Below are 12,766 nucleotides of genomic sequence, written 5' to 3' on the forward strand. Positions count from 1 at the left end.
AGAACCATAACAACTTTAGAAAGCTCAGAATAGAATCTACACATTGAGTGTGGTCAAAGAATTTTCCCTAAATTCCCAGGTCAGTTCTAGAAACAAAACACAAGCCTTACTAGTGATCATAAATAAAGCCAGGAAATAGTTAATAGCTACTTAATTGTGATTTAGAAATTGTTTCTTCAATAGCCACAAATTCTAAGATACAGCACCTCCTGCTGGAGAGGATATATAAATTAAAGAGAAGCAAATATTCCATTTAAGTCATATAAATGTTGGTCCCATCTCCAAATGAGATCTCTCTGAAGCCTTTAGCAAGTTGTTAGAGAAGATTCTCTGTCTCTTCCTTAAAGACCTTGGACAAAACTTAATGCATATATGGAGGTCACTAAGAATAGTATGTAAGACCTTAAAAACCTACAGCCCACAGGGGTACTCATTCAATATCACAAAACTGGCAAGTGACAAGGCCAACATTAGAACTGAGATTTCTGATTCTATTGTTTATGCTAACCTTCCCTCTCCTTCCCTCTTATCAACACCCTCCCACCCTTCCCCCACCCCCAGTAATCTGGTCAAGTCCTAGCTCTGCAAAACTGTTGCCACCTCATGTCAGTTGTTTCTGTCTCATCATCCAAATTCATCACTCAGTTAATGTTTTGCCCCCACAGTGCTTATATTCAGACTCAGGCTTAGAAATTTCTACTTGTATTTGGGAAAGGCTACTTCTATGTCTGTTTCTCACCTATAGCTCTGGGAGATAGGTCTCTGTTTCTTTCACTTACATTTTCCCCAAGCTGGCATGTTAATTGGCCGAAATTGTTACAGATCTGATGGTATCTTACACTGTTCCATGGTTTCTAGTCAGAAATCTAAGCTTTGAACTACCCTGAAATTGGAGCTGGGACATCGAAGCAGATGTGATATGGCAGGCAAAGGCTAAGGAAATATATGCATCATCCTGGCTCCGGTAATGGTGGCTTTCATCATATTTCTCTCCTTTAACACAGCACAGTTAGCTCTTTTGTAAAGGCTTTACCTTGAACATCTCTTACTAATTAAGCCCATTCCTTCCTGGCAGTCTCTTTGTACTGCAAATGGGATTCAGCACTGGCTGCTGTGTGATTTGCAGCCACAAGAGTTACAAAGGTGCAGGGTGCCCAGAGAGCACTCTGGAAGAGGTGGGAGAGCAGGGGAGGGGGTGAGGGGAGTGATAAATGGGCTATTTGTTCTAAGTAAAAATTGCATATCCCCTGCTGGACTTTCCTACTATGCCCTGAATTGTTTTATTACCTAGCACTGAAAAGAGCCATGAAATAAGTACTAGACATGTAGAAAAACCTACTTTAAAGGATTAGTTCATTTGGCAAATAATATGAAACAGTACTTTGTTCAGGTTTCCATTCTCTTAGCCAGCATACATATAGTGATTACTTCATGCCAGGTGTTTTTTAAGTAGTTAATGTATACTAATTCTTAAATCTTTACATAAGCATCCTAAAGTAGATGCCATTATTATGTCCATTTTACAGATGGGGAAACTGAGGCAGTGGGCTCTTGAGTGTAGCCAGGTCTTACAATACTAAATGGCAGAGCTAGGATTTGAACTTGGTTGTTTGACTTCAGAGTCAATGTGCCCTAAACTCCATACCAAAACTTCACAGAGAAAAGAAAACTGTCGCTAAATTTCCTCACTTGGTTAGTGTTCTATGAGGCTAATAGTATCTATCCACCTTGCCAGTTGGATAGGATTCATGGCAATGGCTATAAAGCTCCTATGACAGAAAGCCACAGCGTGTACTCCATAACAGTATCTATTATCTTTGTCATTCTTGATACATCAGCAGGGACTCCACAATAGTTCCTTATGTAAACAGAATCATCATGTAAAAGTGTACTCATTAAACCCAAGCCCAGAGACACTGAACAGTTTTCGGTATTGAAAATCTGACCTCAAGTAAACAAATGTCATAGATCCAAATACCTAGCAGAACTTTCCTGAAATCTCCTCTCTCTCCCTGTGGCTCTTTGGGCTCTGATCAGTCCCCAGGGCCGGTCTCAGCCTGAGGAGTCTTTGGGCAGCCAGGTCAAGTCCAGGCCCTCTGGGCCAGAGGGCCCACTCAGGGTGTTGGTTCAGGGGCCCCCCTGGAGTATACTTCGTTCCAGAGTTCAGTCCCAGAAGCCCTCCAGGCTCCCAAGAGCTCTCCAGTTTGGGTGTGGCCTAGGCTAACCACTTGGAGAAGGTCCAGAATGAAAGAGCTCCCCTGGGGTGGAGGAAGAGGCAGATGAAAAAAAGAAAATATTCCATGGCCCTCAGAGTTTCCCAGGCCCAGATTAGTAAACCTTGCACCAAGCAGAAGCCTAGTGGAGCTCAAAAGTGCCTTTCAGCAGCCCTGCAAACTTCTGTCCTGGAAGAAAAAAAGCCATAAAACGCACAGCTTCCTGCCAGGGCCTTGTGACCACAACAGGTTTCCAGCCTCAGGATGGAAGCCCAGAGGAAATACAGGCTGAGACAAGGGAGATTAAAGGGAGTGTAGCCCCTTGGAAGCTCAGCCACAGGGAGGATGTCCCTGAAGAACAGTGGAAGAGGGTCATACAAGGGTGTCTGTCCTGCCTGTGGCCCACTGAGGCAGAGGGTGAACCTCAGAAGTTCCGGAGAGCCCCATTCTCTCAACATGGGAGGTCGAGGAGTGGTGCTGCAGCTGGTGCTTTGAGAGGCGGACTTGAAAGGGGCAATCCCGGTGTGCGGTTTTGTCAGAATAGGATCAAAACCATCACTAGAGAAAGAATATTGCTCATGAAAGGACAGGAGCCTTTCTTGTCTACTCAGAAGACTGAAAGAAAATGCATCTGCTCAGCTGCTGAACTTGGCTTGAAAGGCACAGAAAAACCTGTATGAACGAGGGAAACTAACAATACCTCTGCTCAGGGCAAGGATTTGTGGTAATATTAAAACTTCAATTTGAAGAAATTGTTAAAATCCCCAGACATGAAATTAATATAATTAGGTAATAGCTCCTGAACTTAGATCTTTCAGCAAGCTGCGAGAGGGAAAAGGCAGCTAGACCCGACCTCATTAAAAACTAAATGAACAAACGCCAGCTTCCAAAAAAAAAAAAAAAAGCTAAGGGGGGAAAAAAAACCCCACGCAGGGAGTGAAGCTCAGGAAGAGGCAGATGCAGAGGGTTCCAGGTCTACACTGGGGGTCAGGAAACCCGGGTCTGCGTCCCTCTGGCTGCTGCATGACCTTGCACAAATGGCTCAAGAGCATGAATCAGAATCCTCTGAATGGCTGCTTAACATGCAGATTGCTGGGCCCCACCCCCAGAGTTTCAGAGTCCCTAGGGGTCAGGTGAGAGCTGACTGAGAACCTGCATTTCCAGAAAGTTCCTGGGGAGGCTGATGCTGCTGGTCTGAGGGTCATACTTCCAGACCCACTAGGCCTACCTGGACCTTAGTTTCCCAGTCAATAAAATGAAACAGGAAACCAGGTGATCTCTAAGGCCTGGTCTAAAATTTGTGAGATGAACGACATGAGAAGGCAGGGTGGTGGTAAGAGAATTACTCTACACAACTGAGAATGGCTTATGCGCTGTGTGGACTCCCGGGATAGGACACACAGATGTGCTGCCAGAGGAACCACACAGAAGCTGACTGACCGCAGACACTGATTGACTGTAGACCCTCCAACAGGGCAGGGCTGGGAGCTATGCATCCCAAGGCTGCAGCAGCAAATGCTTTCTCCCCACCTGCTAGAAAATGGAAAAAGTGAGTAGCACAAGAAACACCAGAAATACCTCATTAAAATGATGCAACTTTAGTAAGAGTCCCAGTCAATTTTTGAAGGGACAGCCACAAGTGACTAAGGAAAGATATTTTATTTTGGGATTCCAAGGACAAGAGAACTATTTGAAAAGATATACATTATCCTATTTTAAAGGCAAAGTCAATTGTCAGGCTTTGTCACCCTTGACCACTTTCCTATGTTTCTGTATGAACATACTAGCTTTTGGTAGGAAAAATAAAACAACTAAAAAAAAATTACACTAAACTCCAGAGCTCACTCAAGGGTCTAAGAGCCCTGTGTTCATTTCATACTTGTTAGTTTATGTAAGTAAATAAAGCAATAAACTTTGAGTCTTCGATATTCCTTGACTACTCTGGTCTATTCCCCCTACATTTATGAATAAATATATATCTCTTGCAACCCTAACATGTACATACAGTGTGTAAAACTGATATGGCTAAGGACTACTAACCAAATTCATGGAAATAGATTTTTATTCATATTAACAATTAGTTGAATTTTTATATATGCATTATATATATATATATATATATATATATATATATATATATATATATATATGTAATTTAACCTATGTAAGTGTTTTGGAAAAATTTATATAATTTAACATATAATATTTATATACTATCTCTTCCACAATGTCTCCCGCATCCCAAAAAATTAGTTGCATTTAGCAAAACAATCTTGCTTTCAGATGAGAGCCTTATTTAATAATCAATATATATATCAATATGTGTATATTCAATTACTTCTGTGGTTAATAATATGACTTTGGAGTAAAGCCACCCTAAGTTTGAATTTGGACTCCACCATTTGGTGGCTAAGAGATGTTGGGCAAGTAACTTAACCTACAAGGAAAATGGAGGAAATAAATGCCTCATAGGGTTATATGAGGATTCTATGAGTTAATGTATAATAAAGCGCCACATTTATAAAATGTTAGCTAGTCTTATAAAACAATGTGACATGTTTTTTCATTAAAATGTTTAATAAATTATGTATGGGAGCTTTAATGAATATTAAATTAACATAATCAGTTTTTAACTTTAAAATTAGGTCTCTATTTCCAAGGTTAACTTCAAAAATACTGTGGAACCTGCCAGATATATGCCAAGAGGAGAGACGTTGATCAATGTGGTAACCTAGCAAGCAGTAACCATGTCCTAAGGGAAACAGAATCATTTAATGAATTTGCTAGTTGGTCTTTCCTAGTTAGATTTGTAGCTCTGAATTATAGCCAACATTCCATATTTGAAAGACTCTTTTTTGCCCATATCTCTGACCTTAACTACTAGTTCTTTATATTCCCTTACCATCATTTTCTGCATGACCTGCCACTGCCTATTTGCTATTTCTGCACACATCCCTCTTCTCTATTATCTTCCTGGCATCATCCAGTCACACTTGCAGATTGCTCAAGGCAATGAATTCACCTACTGTGTGCAAAGTAGGCAAAAAAGACCCAGGCTTTGCTTAAGCTGCAGTTCTTATCTAAGGTCTCCAATTTTAGGCTTGGTCAATAATAAGTTATGTTTATTTACTTTTTAAAAATTTTTAATATTTATTTATTTATTTATTTATTTAAATGTTTATTATTTTTGAGAGAGAGAGACAGCAAGCAGGAAAGGGGCAGAGAGAGATGGAGACACAGAATCTAAAGCAAACTCCAGGCTCTGAGCTGTCAGCACAGAGCCTGACGCGGGGCTCGAATTCACAGACCACGAGATCATGACGTGATCTGTAGTCGACAGCCCAACCGACTGAGCCACCCAGGCACCCCAATGTTTATTTATTTTTGAGATAGAGAAAGAGTGCAAGCATGGGAAGGGTAGGGAGAGAGGGAGACAGAATCCAAAGCCGGCTCCCGGCTCTGAGCTGGCAGCACAGAGTCCAACACAGGGCTCAAAGTGAGATCATGGCCTGAGCTGAAGTCAGACGCTTAACTGAGCCACCCAGGCACCCCTAAATTATGTTTATTAAATCAGCAAGCATCTAGAGAACAGACAAGACTCCGGGCTGAGCACTCGGGGTGGAAGAGGTGCCTATCTGGGGGCAAAAGCATGATTTTAGGGTCTAACAGGAGACATTATATCTAAATGCACATAACTATCACAGGTAGAAAGCAGAATGCAAATGAGTATCAGAAAGAGCTCCAAATGAACACATGCAGTTCAGAAGACAAAATCCTTCCTATTAGGAGAGGTCTGGGAGGGCAGCGTGGAGAAAAGGATGTTGAGAAGTTTTGAAGTTTTGTATTTCTCTAGAACAGCGGAAGTTGAGAGAGGAAATTCCAGGATGACAGGATGATATTTATAAAGATATTGACATATAAAGGTGGGGTTTCCTTTGGCCACAGTAACATCGGAAGTGTAAGGGAATGGACAACAATCATTAATATTGACCAAATTTGCTGAGCCGCTGCTGGATTTTATTTTTGCACTTTATGTACTTTTGTCCATTATTTTATTGAATCTTCATAACAACCTTATGAGGTAAATATTAATGGAAACTTTCCTATCCCTAGAAACAATAGTAGGACCAGGCAAAAATAGTTGAGCTACTTGTTCCTGAAATACTTACTCCTGGAAGATAAGACTGTGAAGTCCCTAAAAGAGCTCACTTTGGGACCTCTGCCTCAGTGCCCACTAATCCAGAGCTGTTGTTCTAAACTGAAATTCCAACCTCTTCCGCTCTTCAAGACCCACTTACAGTCCTACAGTCCAGGCTCTAAAACCCTGTACATATCTTCTTCTGACTTATTCCATCTGAGACACTACAGACTTTGGAAAATGGTGATCCCACCTTTACTGAATTTAGTAAACTGAGCTGTGCTTGATCAATGGAGTTTTTAGCTGTCTTTTGAGGAGTTAACTATTGATAGACTAATATTATATCCCCCATTTTATAGGTAAAAAGCTGAGGCACAGAAAGGTGAACTAACTTGTTCAGTGTTTCAAAATTAAGTGGCAGAGCTGGAGTAAAACACAGATATTTCTGATGCTGAAGTTAGCTCCTAACCAGACAGTGGAGGCTATAACTGGTAACTTGAGAGTTTGGATATTTTCAGTACTCAAAGAAATGTTCCAAGGATTCTCCTCCTAAAGCCTCCCTGCTCTCTGCCCTGCTTAGGAATGCCCTCTACAACATGACTAGCAAGGGGCCATGTAGCTTCTGTTTCAACATTTTCAGATATAGGTCTTGCTGACTCAGAAGATAGCCCCTTTCATGACTCAACAGAAGTAAGCACTCTTTAGCACTGGGCATTTATAAAAAAAAAAAAAAAGAAGCCCACTTATTAGGAGCATGGACCTACCCCATATTCCTTCACCTGTGTCCCAAGAGTAGAAGATGCTCCAGTGCCCTTCTCCTTGCTATGCAGTGGGCTATGGTGTTATGACTTTAATCACTCCATCTAAACCATGGTTCAACTTAGCAGGCCCCTTGACTTTCATTCTGGAGTACCCACGGGAGTAGAGTTGGGCCTTCAGACACAACCACAACACTTCCAGTTAGAGCTCAGGGCTCACACATTTATGCAGAATTTCCAAACTTCTGTTCATCAGAGCACAGACAACCTCTCACTGATCCTTTTCCCCAAGGCTATTTCTTCAGAAGTAGGAGCAGAGTAGGGACTGGGGAAGTATACAGGACAGTATAATTCATTAACTTATTTCCTCTAAAACTCAGGCAGAGGATTTAGGATCTAGTTTCTATTTGGTCACTTCTTTTTTAAATGTAATAAGTAAGAACATCCTTCTGGCTGAGTGGTACTGACTGGTACAAAGTTAACTTTTAATACATGAACAATTCTGAGCTGAAATATAATTAGAAACTCTTAGCTTCTATCTTTTCTTGAGGGGATAAACATATACAGAGGAGATTTATCACACGGAGGACCATATCTCATTTGTCTTTTTTCATTCCAAACTCAAGTTTAGAAAAGTAGCCAGGGAATTTAAAAAATTCACTACTTTAAAGATACCAGCTTAGTGCCCAAATTCATATCAACCACAAATTTGAGCATCAAGTCTTCCACCAAAATCAGTGATTTTTTAAAGGAAAGGTGAGAGCAATAACAGGTTCCTGGAACATCTTTATAAACCTTTTTTCAAATTTAAGTGAATTCATTTAATAACTTAATACACCAAACCATACCATCATCCAGACCACACTGTTCCAACTTCTCCATAAGAATTTTGTTCAAACTGATCAAAATGCTAGCTGAACTACAGATAAACTGAACCTCTATCTACCATTGATCTTCATCTCTAATGACTGGGGTTTTTTTTTATTTTTTTAACGTTTATTTATTTCTGAGACAGAGAGAGACAGAGCATGAGCGTGGGAGGGGCAGAGAGAGAGGGAGACACAGAATCTGAAGCAGACTCCAGGCTCTGAGCTGTCAGCACAGAGCCCGATGCAGGGCTCAAACTCACAAACTATGAGATCATGACGTGAGCTGAAGTCGGTCGCTCAACCGACTGAGCCACCCAGGTGTCCCATCTAATGACTGTTAAAAGAGGAAAAAACAAGACCAATCTAAGATGATTTGTTCAGAGCAAACCCAGGTTCATCTCATCTACTTACTAATAAGTTTAAAATTTTTTTAAGATATAGATATCAAACTCACTAGACTACAGAATATAGAACTTCCTACCTTCTTTTTTTTTAATTCAGAAGTCTACCTATCTTCAATCCCTCAGCACCTTTCCAAATCACTACCATGCCTTAAAAAGTCAGCCAATTACTCAGCAGTTATAGCTATATCTTCTCAGCTTCCTGGAATGAAATTCACCGTGGCCCAAAGATTTGAGCTCTTTCAGAAACTACATATACTCTCGTTATATTCTCCCAAGTCTTGTGCTTCAACACTTTCCTTAATAATTCCCAACTAGAATTGTTTTTCCTTTCTAAGAAATTAATATTTCCCTCCTCTATACACATAGAACAGTTTATTGGTACTTCCATCCCAGAACTTCTTCCCTGTCCTAGTCCATAGCTCATTATAAGCAGCTTAAATGCAGGGACAAGATATTATTCATTTCTGGGTCCCTTCAGTGCCTATCACAGTGTGAATAGGAGCCCCATCAATGTTGAGTTGTTGCTGAATGGAGCCTATGAAAATGACATTCTGGGGGCACCTGGGTGGCTCAGTTGGTTGAGCGTCCGACTTCAGCTCAGGTCATGATTTAACAGTTTGTGAGTTTGAGTCCTGCATCGGGCTCTGTGCTGATAGCTCAGAGCCTGGAGCCTGCTTTGGATTCTGTGTCTCCCTCTCTCTCTTCCCCTCCCCCACTCACACTCTGTCTCTCTCTCAAAATTAAACAAACATTAAGAAATGTTTTAGAAAAAGAAAATGACATTCTGAAAAAGTAGTTCAGGATGATTAATCTGGCTGTGGCATGTGGGAGACATGGGGAAATGTGGAAAATAGAAGCAAGGAAATCACTTAAGGGTGATAGTATCTTAGGATGAGATTAGAAGGGACTGAATTAGGGTGGTGGCAATGGAAATGGAAGTAGAGAACCAATACAAGAGAAAACTTAGAGAGAGAATAGGCATGATCCGCCAAGTGATTGAAAGTGGGATGAATAAGTGTGGCCAAATGACTAGCTGATGGCCAAAAATTTATGTTTCCCTAAGGTATTGTCAAGAAGCAACTGCCCAGCCAGGTACTGCATTTCTCTACACACCTTATGCCTAGATGGGGCCACACAAGTAGTTTTTGCCATTCAAATGTAAAAGGAAATGATGGCATGTTGCTTAGGTCTCAAAGCAGGTGAAAAACCTTCATGATCTTTTGCCTCATCTACCACCCAGAAGGAGAATTCCAAGGTCCTGGAAGAGGAAGGAGATATTCTTGAAGAAGCCTGTGTCCTTGAATAACCATGTGGTTCTCAGTTCTCTACCAACTGAGAACTGAAAACACTGATAGTGTACTTTACATGAGTGAAAAATAAATTGCTATTGTGTTAAGCCACTGAGTTTTTAGTTTATCTCTTATAGCAGCTAGTGTTATCTTAATTAAAATAGAAAGGGGCAGGAAAAGTTTTGGATGCTTTGAGATCTCTGGTGGTAACCAGTACTTTGGAAAATGGTGGCATTGTCTTAATACAATAAGAGGTATCAAGAGGAGAACCATTTAAGAGGGAAACATCAATACCCAGTTGAATGATGTCATGTAAGGAAAGTGCCAAAGCAAAGTCAGAAGGCTCAGCTTTAGACTCATCTGTTTCCCTTAAAAAGTATGCCCTGGGAGGCTCAGTTGGTTAAACGTCTGTCTGACTCTTAGTTTCAGCTCAGGTCATGATCTCACGGTTCATGAGATCGAGCCCTGCATTGGGCTCTGCACTGTCAGTGCTTGGGATTCTCTTTCTCTCTCTGCTCCTCCCTTGCTTGTGTGTGTGTGTGTGTGCATTCTCTCTCTCTCTCTCTCTCTCTCTCTCTCTCTCTCTCTCTCCCCCCCCCAAAATAAATAAATAAACTTCAAGAAAAATATGAAATTAAAAAAATTTTTTAAAGTATGTCCTTAAGTCCTCTTTTCTGCCTCAATTTCCTCATGCAGAGGCTAATATATGGAGACAGGTCTTATAAACAAGAGTTAATGCCATGTAAAATGGCACTATTATACTCTTATCACCCCCTTTTAAAAGTACAAAGAACCTTAGAGATTGTCTGAGAAAACCACTAAATCTCAGATAGCGGTTACTATAACTGGGCACTGCATTAACTTACACCATTTTCATGACATAGATACTATTATTACCATCACCAATTTATAGATGAAAAAATTTGAAACACAGGTTAAGTAATTTTCCCATGGTCATACCCCCGGTAAGTGAAGTAGAGATCAAAACTCAAGCAGCCTGGCTCTCAAAATCTGTGCTCTTAACCACCACAAGATGTCCTCTCTAGGTACAGCTTCTTCATTTTAAGTGTGAAAACTCAGGTCATGTCACACAGGTGGTTATGCACCAAATATAGACTACAGTGACAGAGAAGGCAATTTTCTCCCCAGGAAAATTCTAGTTTCTCATAAAAGGCTGCTTCTGCAGAAAATCACTGAGCTGAGAATGCATAAATTACTAAAGAAACTGAACCAGATATTTGAGTAGAATTTATGTTGATAGGAGAAAAAAACAAAATGAGCCTTATCCTTGCCATATCTTTCAAATATGGAACAGGAAGAATAAGCAGATGGATTTATGCAAATGTTCTGCAGGCAAAGTTCTCTTATGGTTCTAAGACATATCAAGGTCCCTAGAGGAGTGAACCCCAATCCCTTGAACCTCTTCCAAAGCAGTGCAGAGAAATGGCCCCAAGGTGACCATGAGGCCAGACCAAGCTCAACTGTGCTTCTGAGAGCACTTAGGGTAGTCCAAATCTGGGGAGCTGCCAGGATAGCCCACAACACATCACAACCCTCCTTGGGTCTCCTGAGATAGCTCACCCCTGAAGAACCTGAACATCCAAGCCAAATGCCTCACAGGGGTTGATGCCAACTGAAACTGTTTCCCGACAAAGTCACCTGTGAACAAGATGCCATCTGAAGTCTCCACAAGAAAGAAGGGCTTCTCCTGGTGTGAGACCATTCACACCTGCTTACCTCCATATCAGAGAAAATCTCAAGTATCTGAAAGCCCCAGGGGCAATATGCATCTACCTTGGGACCAGCAGACCCACATGTCTTACTCATTCCTACTAATTCTCTTTATGTAATGTCACATTCTCTTAAGACACAGATGGAACATCTCAGATGAATTTCCAGATGGCTAATCTGCCCCTTTCCATTTCCCACACTTAGAGAGACACCAGTCCAGTGGCTGCTACAGAACTGCAAAGACACTTGTGAGTATGTTTATCACCCCATATGGACTGTTTATTTCTAACCATGCATTGACCTTGAATTATTTAGGAAGACCCCAAAACCAAGACACATTGACAAAGATCTTAGTTGTGAACATCATCACATGACACGATAAAACCAAGAAGAAACATCAGGAAATGAGAAGATAAAACCAAGAAGAAAAATCATTAAAAAAGAGAAGGCAAAGTAGGGGGGCTGGGAGTCTGTAGATGATGAAAAGAGAGAGGCCAATTCCCACATAGACTTTTTCTTTCCAGTCCCAAAGCCAGGGCTCTTGAAATTCAGATATACCTGCCCTTTCAGATGCAAAAAGGCTGGAAAATAGTTATTCCATACCTTTGGATGTCATCTACTTACAAACCCTCTCCCATGTTTTACCTATTTGGTCCTCACAGCAGCACGTTTTATGAGAACTGTGGCCAATTTGTTTTAAGTAATTTTCTCAAGGTCACAGAGTTCTGAACAAAACATGTCTACAAATTCCAGCCCTGGCCTCTTTGTCCCACCCTGTGCTCCCTCTTGCATCACAATGTGAATTCTGAAAGAATACAGGTTCTACCATCAACCAGCTGTATAATCAAGGATGAATTACAACTTCTTTATGGCTCAGTGTCTTCACTTGGAAAATGAAGTTACACTAGAATGGATGGTCTACAGTTCTGAAAGTCTAGGAACACAGAAGTCTACATCCATGAATTTTAACAAATCACTATTTTTTAATTGCCAGTTATGACTTATTAATGGATCATGAAATTAATTTAGTGGGTAGCCAACATTCCCTCTTTTTCTAAAAAATGAAATGGAATGGAAAAGGTTTGAATGGAGTAAGGTGGGGTTTGGTAGGAAAAAATGGAGTGGGACAGGACAGAAAAAAATGTCAGCAGGCATTGAACCGATGGTGAATGTTGTTTGTAAAACTGGGTATGTAAACTAAGTCACAACAAAATTTATTTCTTACTATATGACACAGTCAAAAATGATTAAAACTTAGATTTAAATTATAAATTCACATGATAATTATAAAAACAGCTTTACTATATTCCTCAAATATGTACACACTTTTTTTTTTGTGGTTCATTTTGGCTCTGGTTTGACTT

The 12,766-nt window shown here is 40.7% G+C and overlaps 1 long non-coding RNA gene across 1 annotated transcript in view; it reads right to left on the bottom strand.

The window, feature by feature from the left end:
* LOC122221369 overlaps positions 1–12,117 on the bottom strand; it is a 79,578-nt gene extending 67,461 nt beyond the window's left edge. Inside the window, exon 1 of the long non-coding RNA XR_006203171.1 lies at positions 12,048–12,117. This is a non-coding gene — a long non-coding RNA (uncharacterized LOC122221369). The remainder of the gene's footprint in view (positions 1–12,047) is intronic.
* Between the last annotated feature and the right edge of the window lie 649 nt (positions 12,118–12,766).

This window comes from Panthera leo, chromosome B3, assembly GCF_018350215.1.
Source record: "Panthera leo isolate Ple1 chromosome B3, P.leo_Ple1_pat1.1, whole genome shotgun sequence".
Lineage (NCBI taxonomy): Eukaryota > Metazoa > Chordata > Mammalia > Carnivora > Felidae > Panthera > Panthera leo.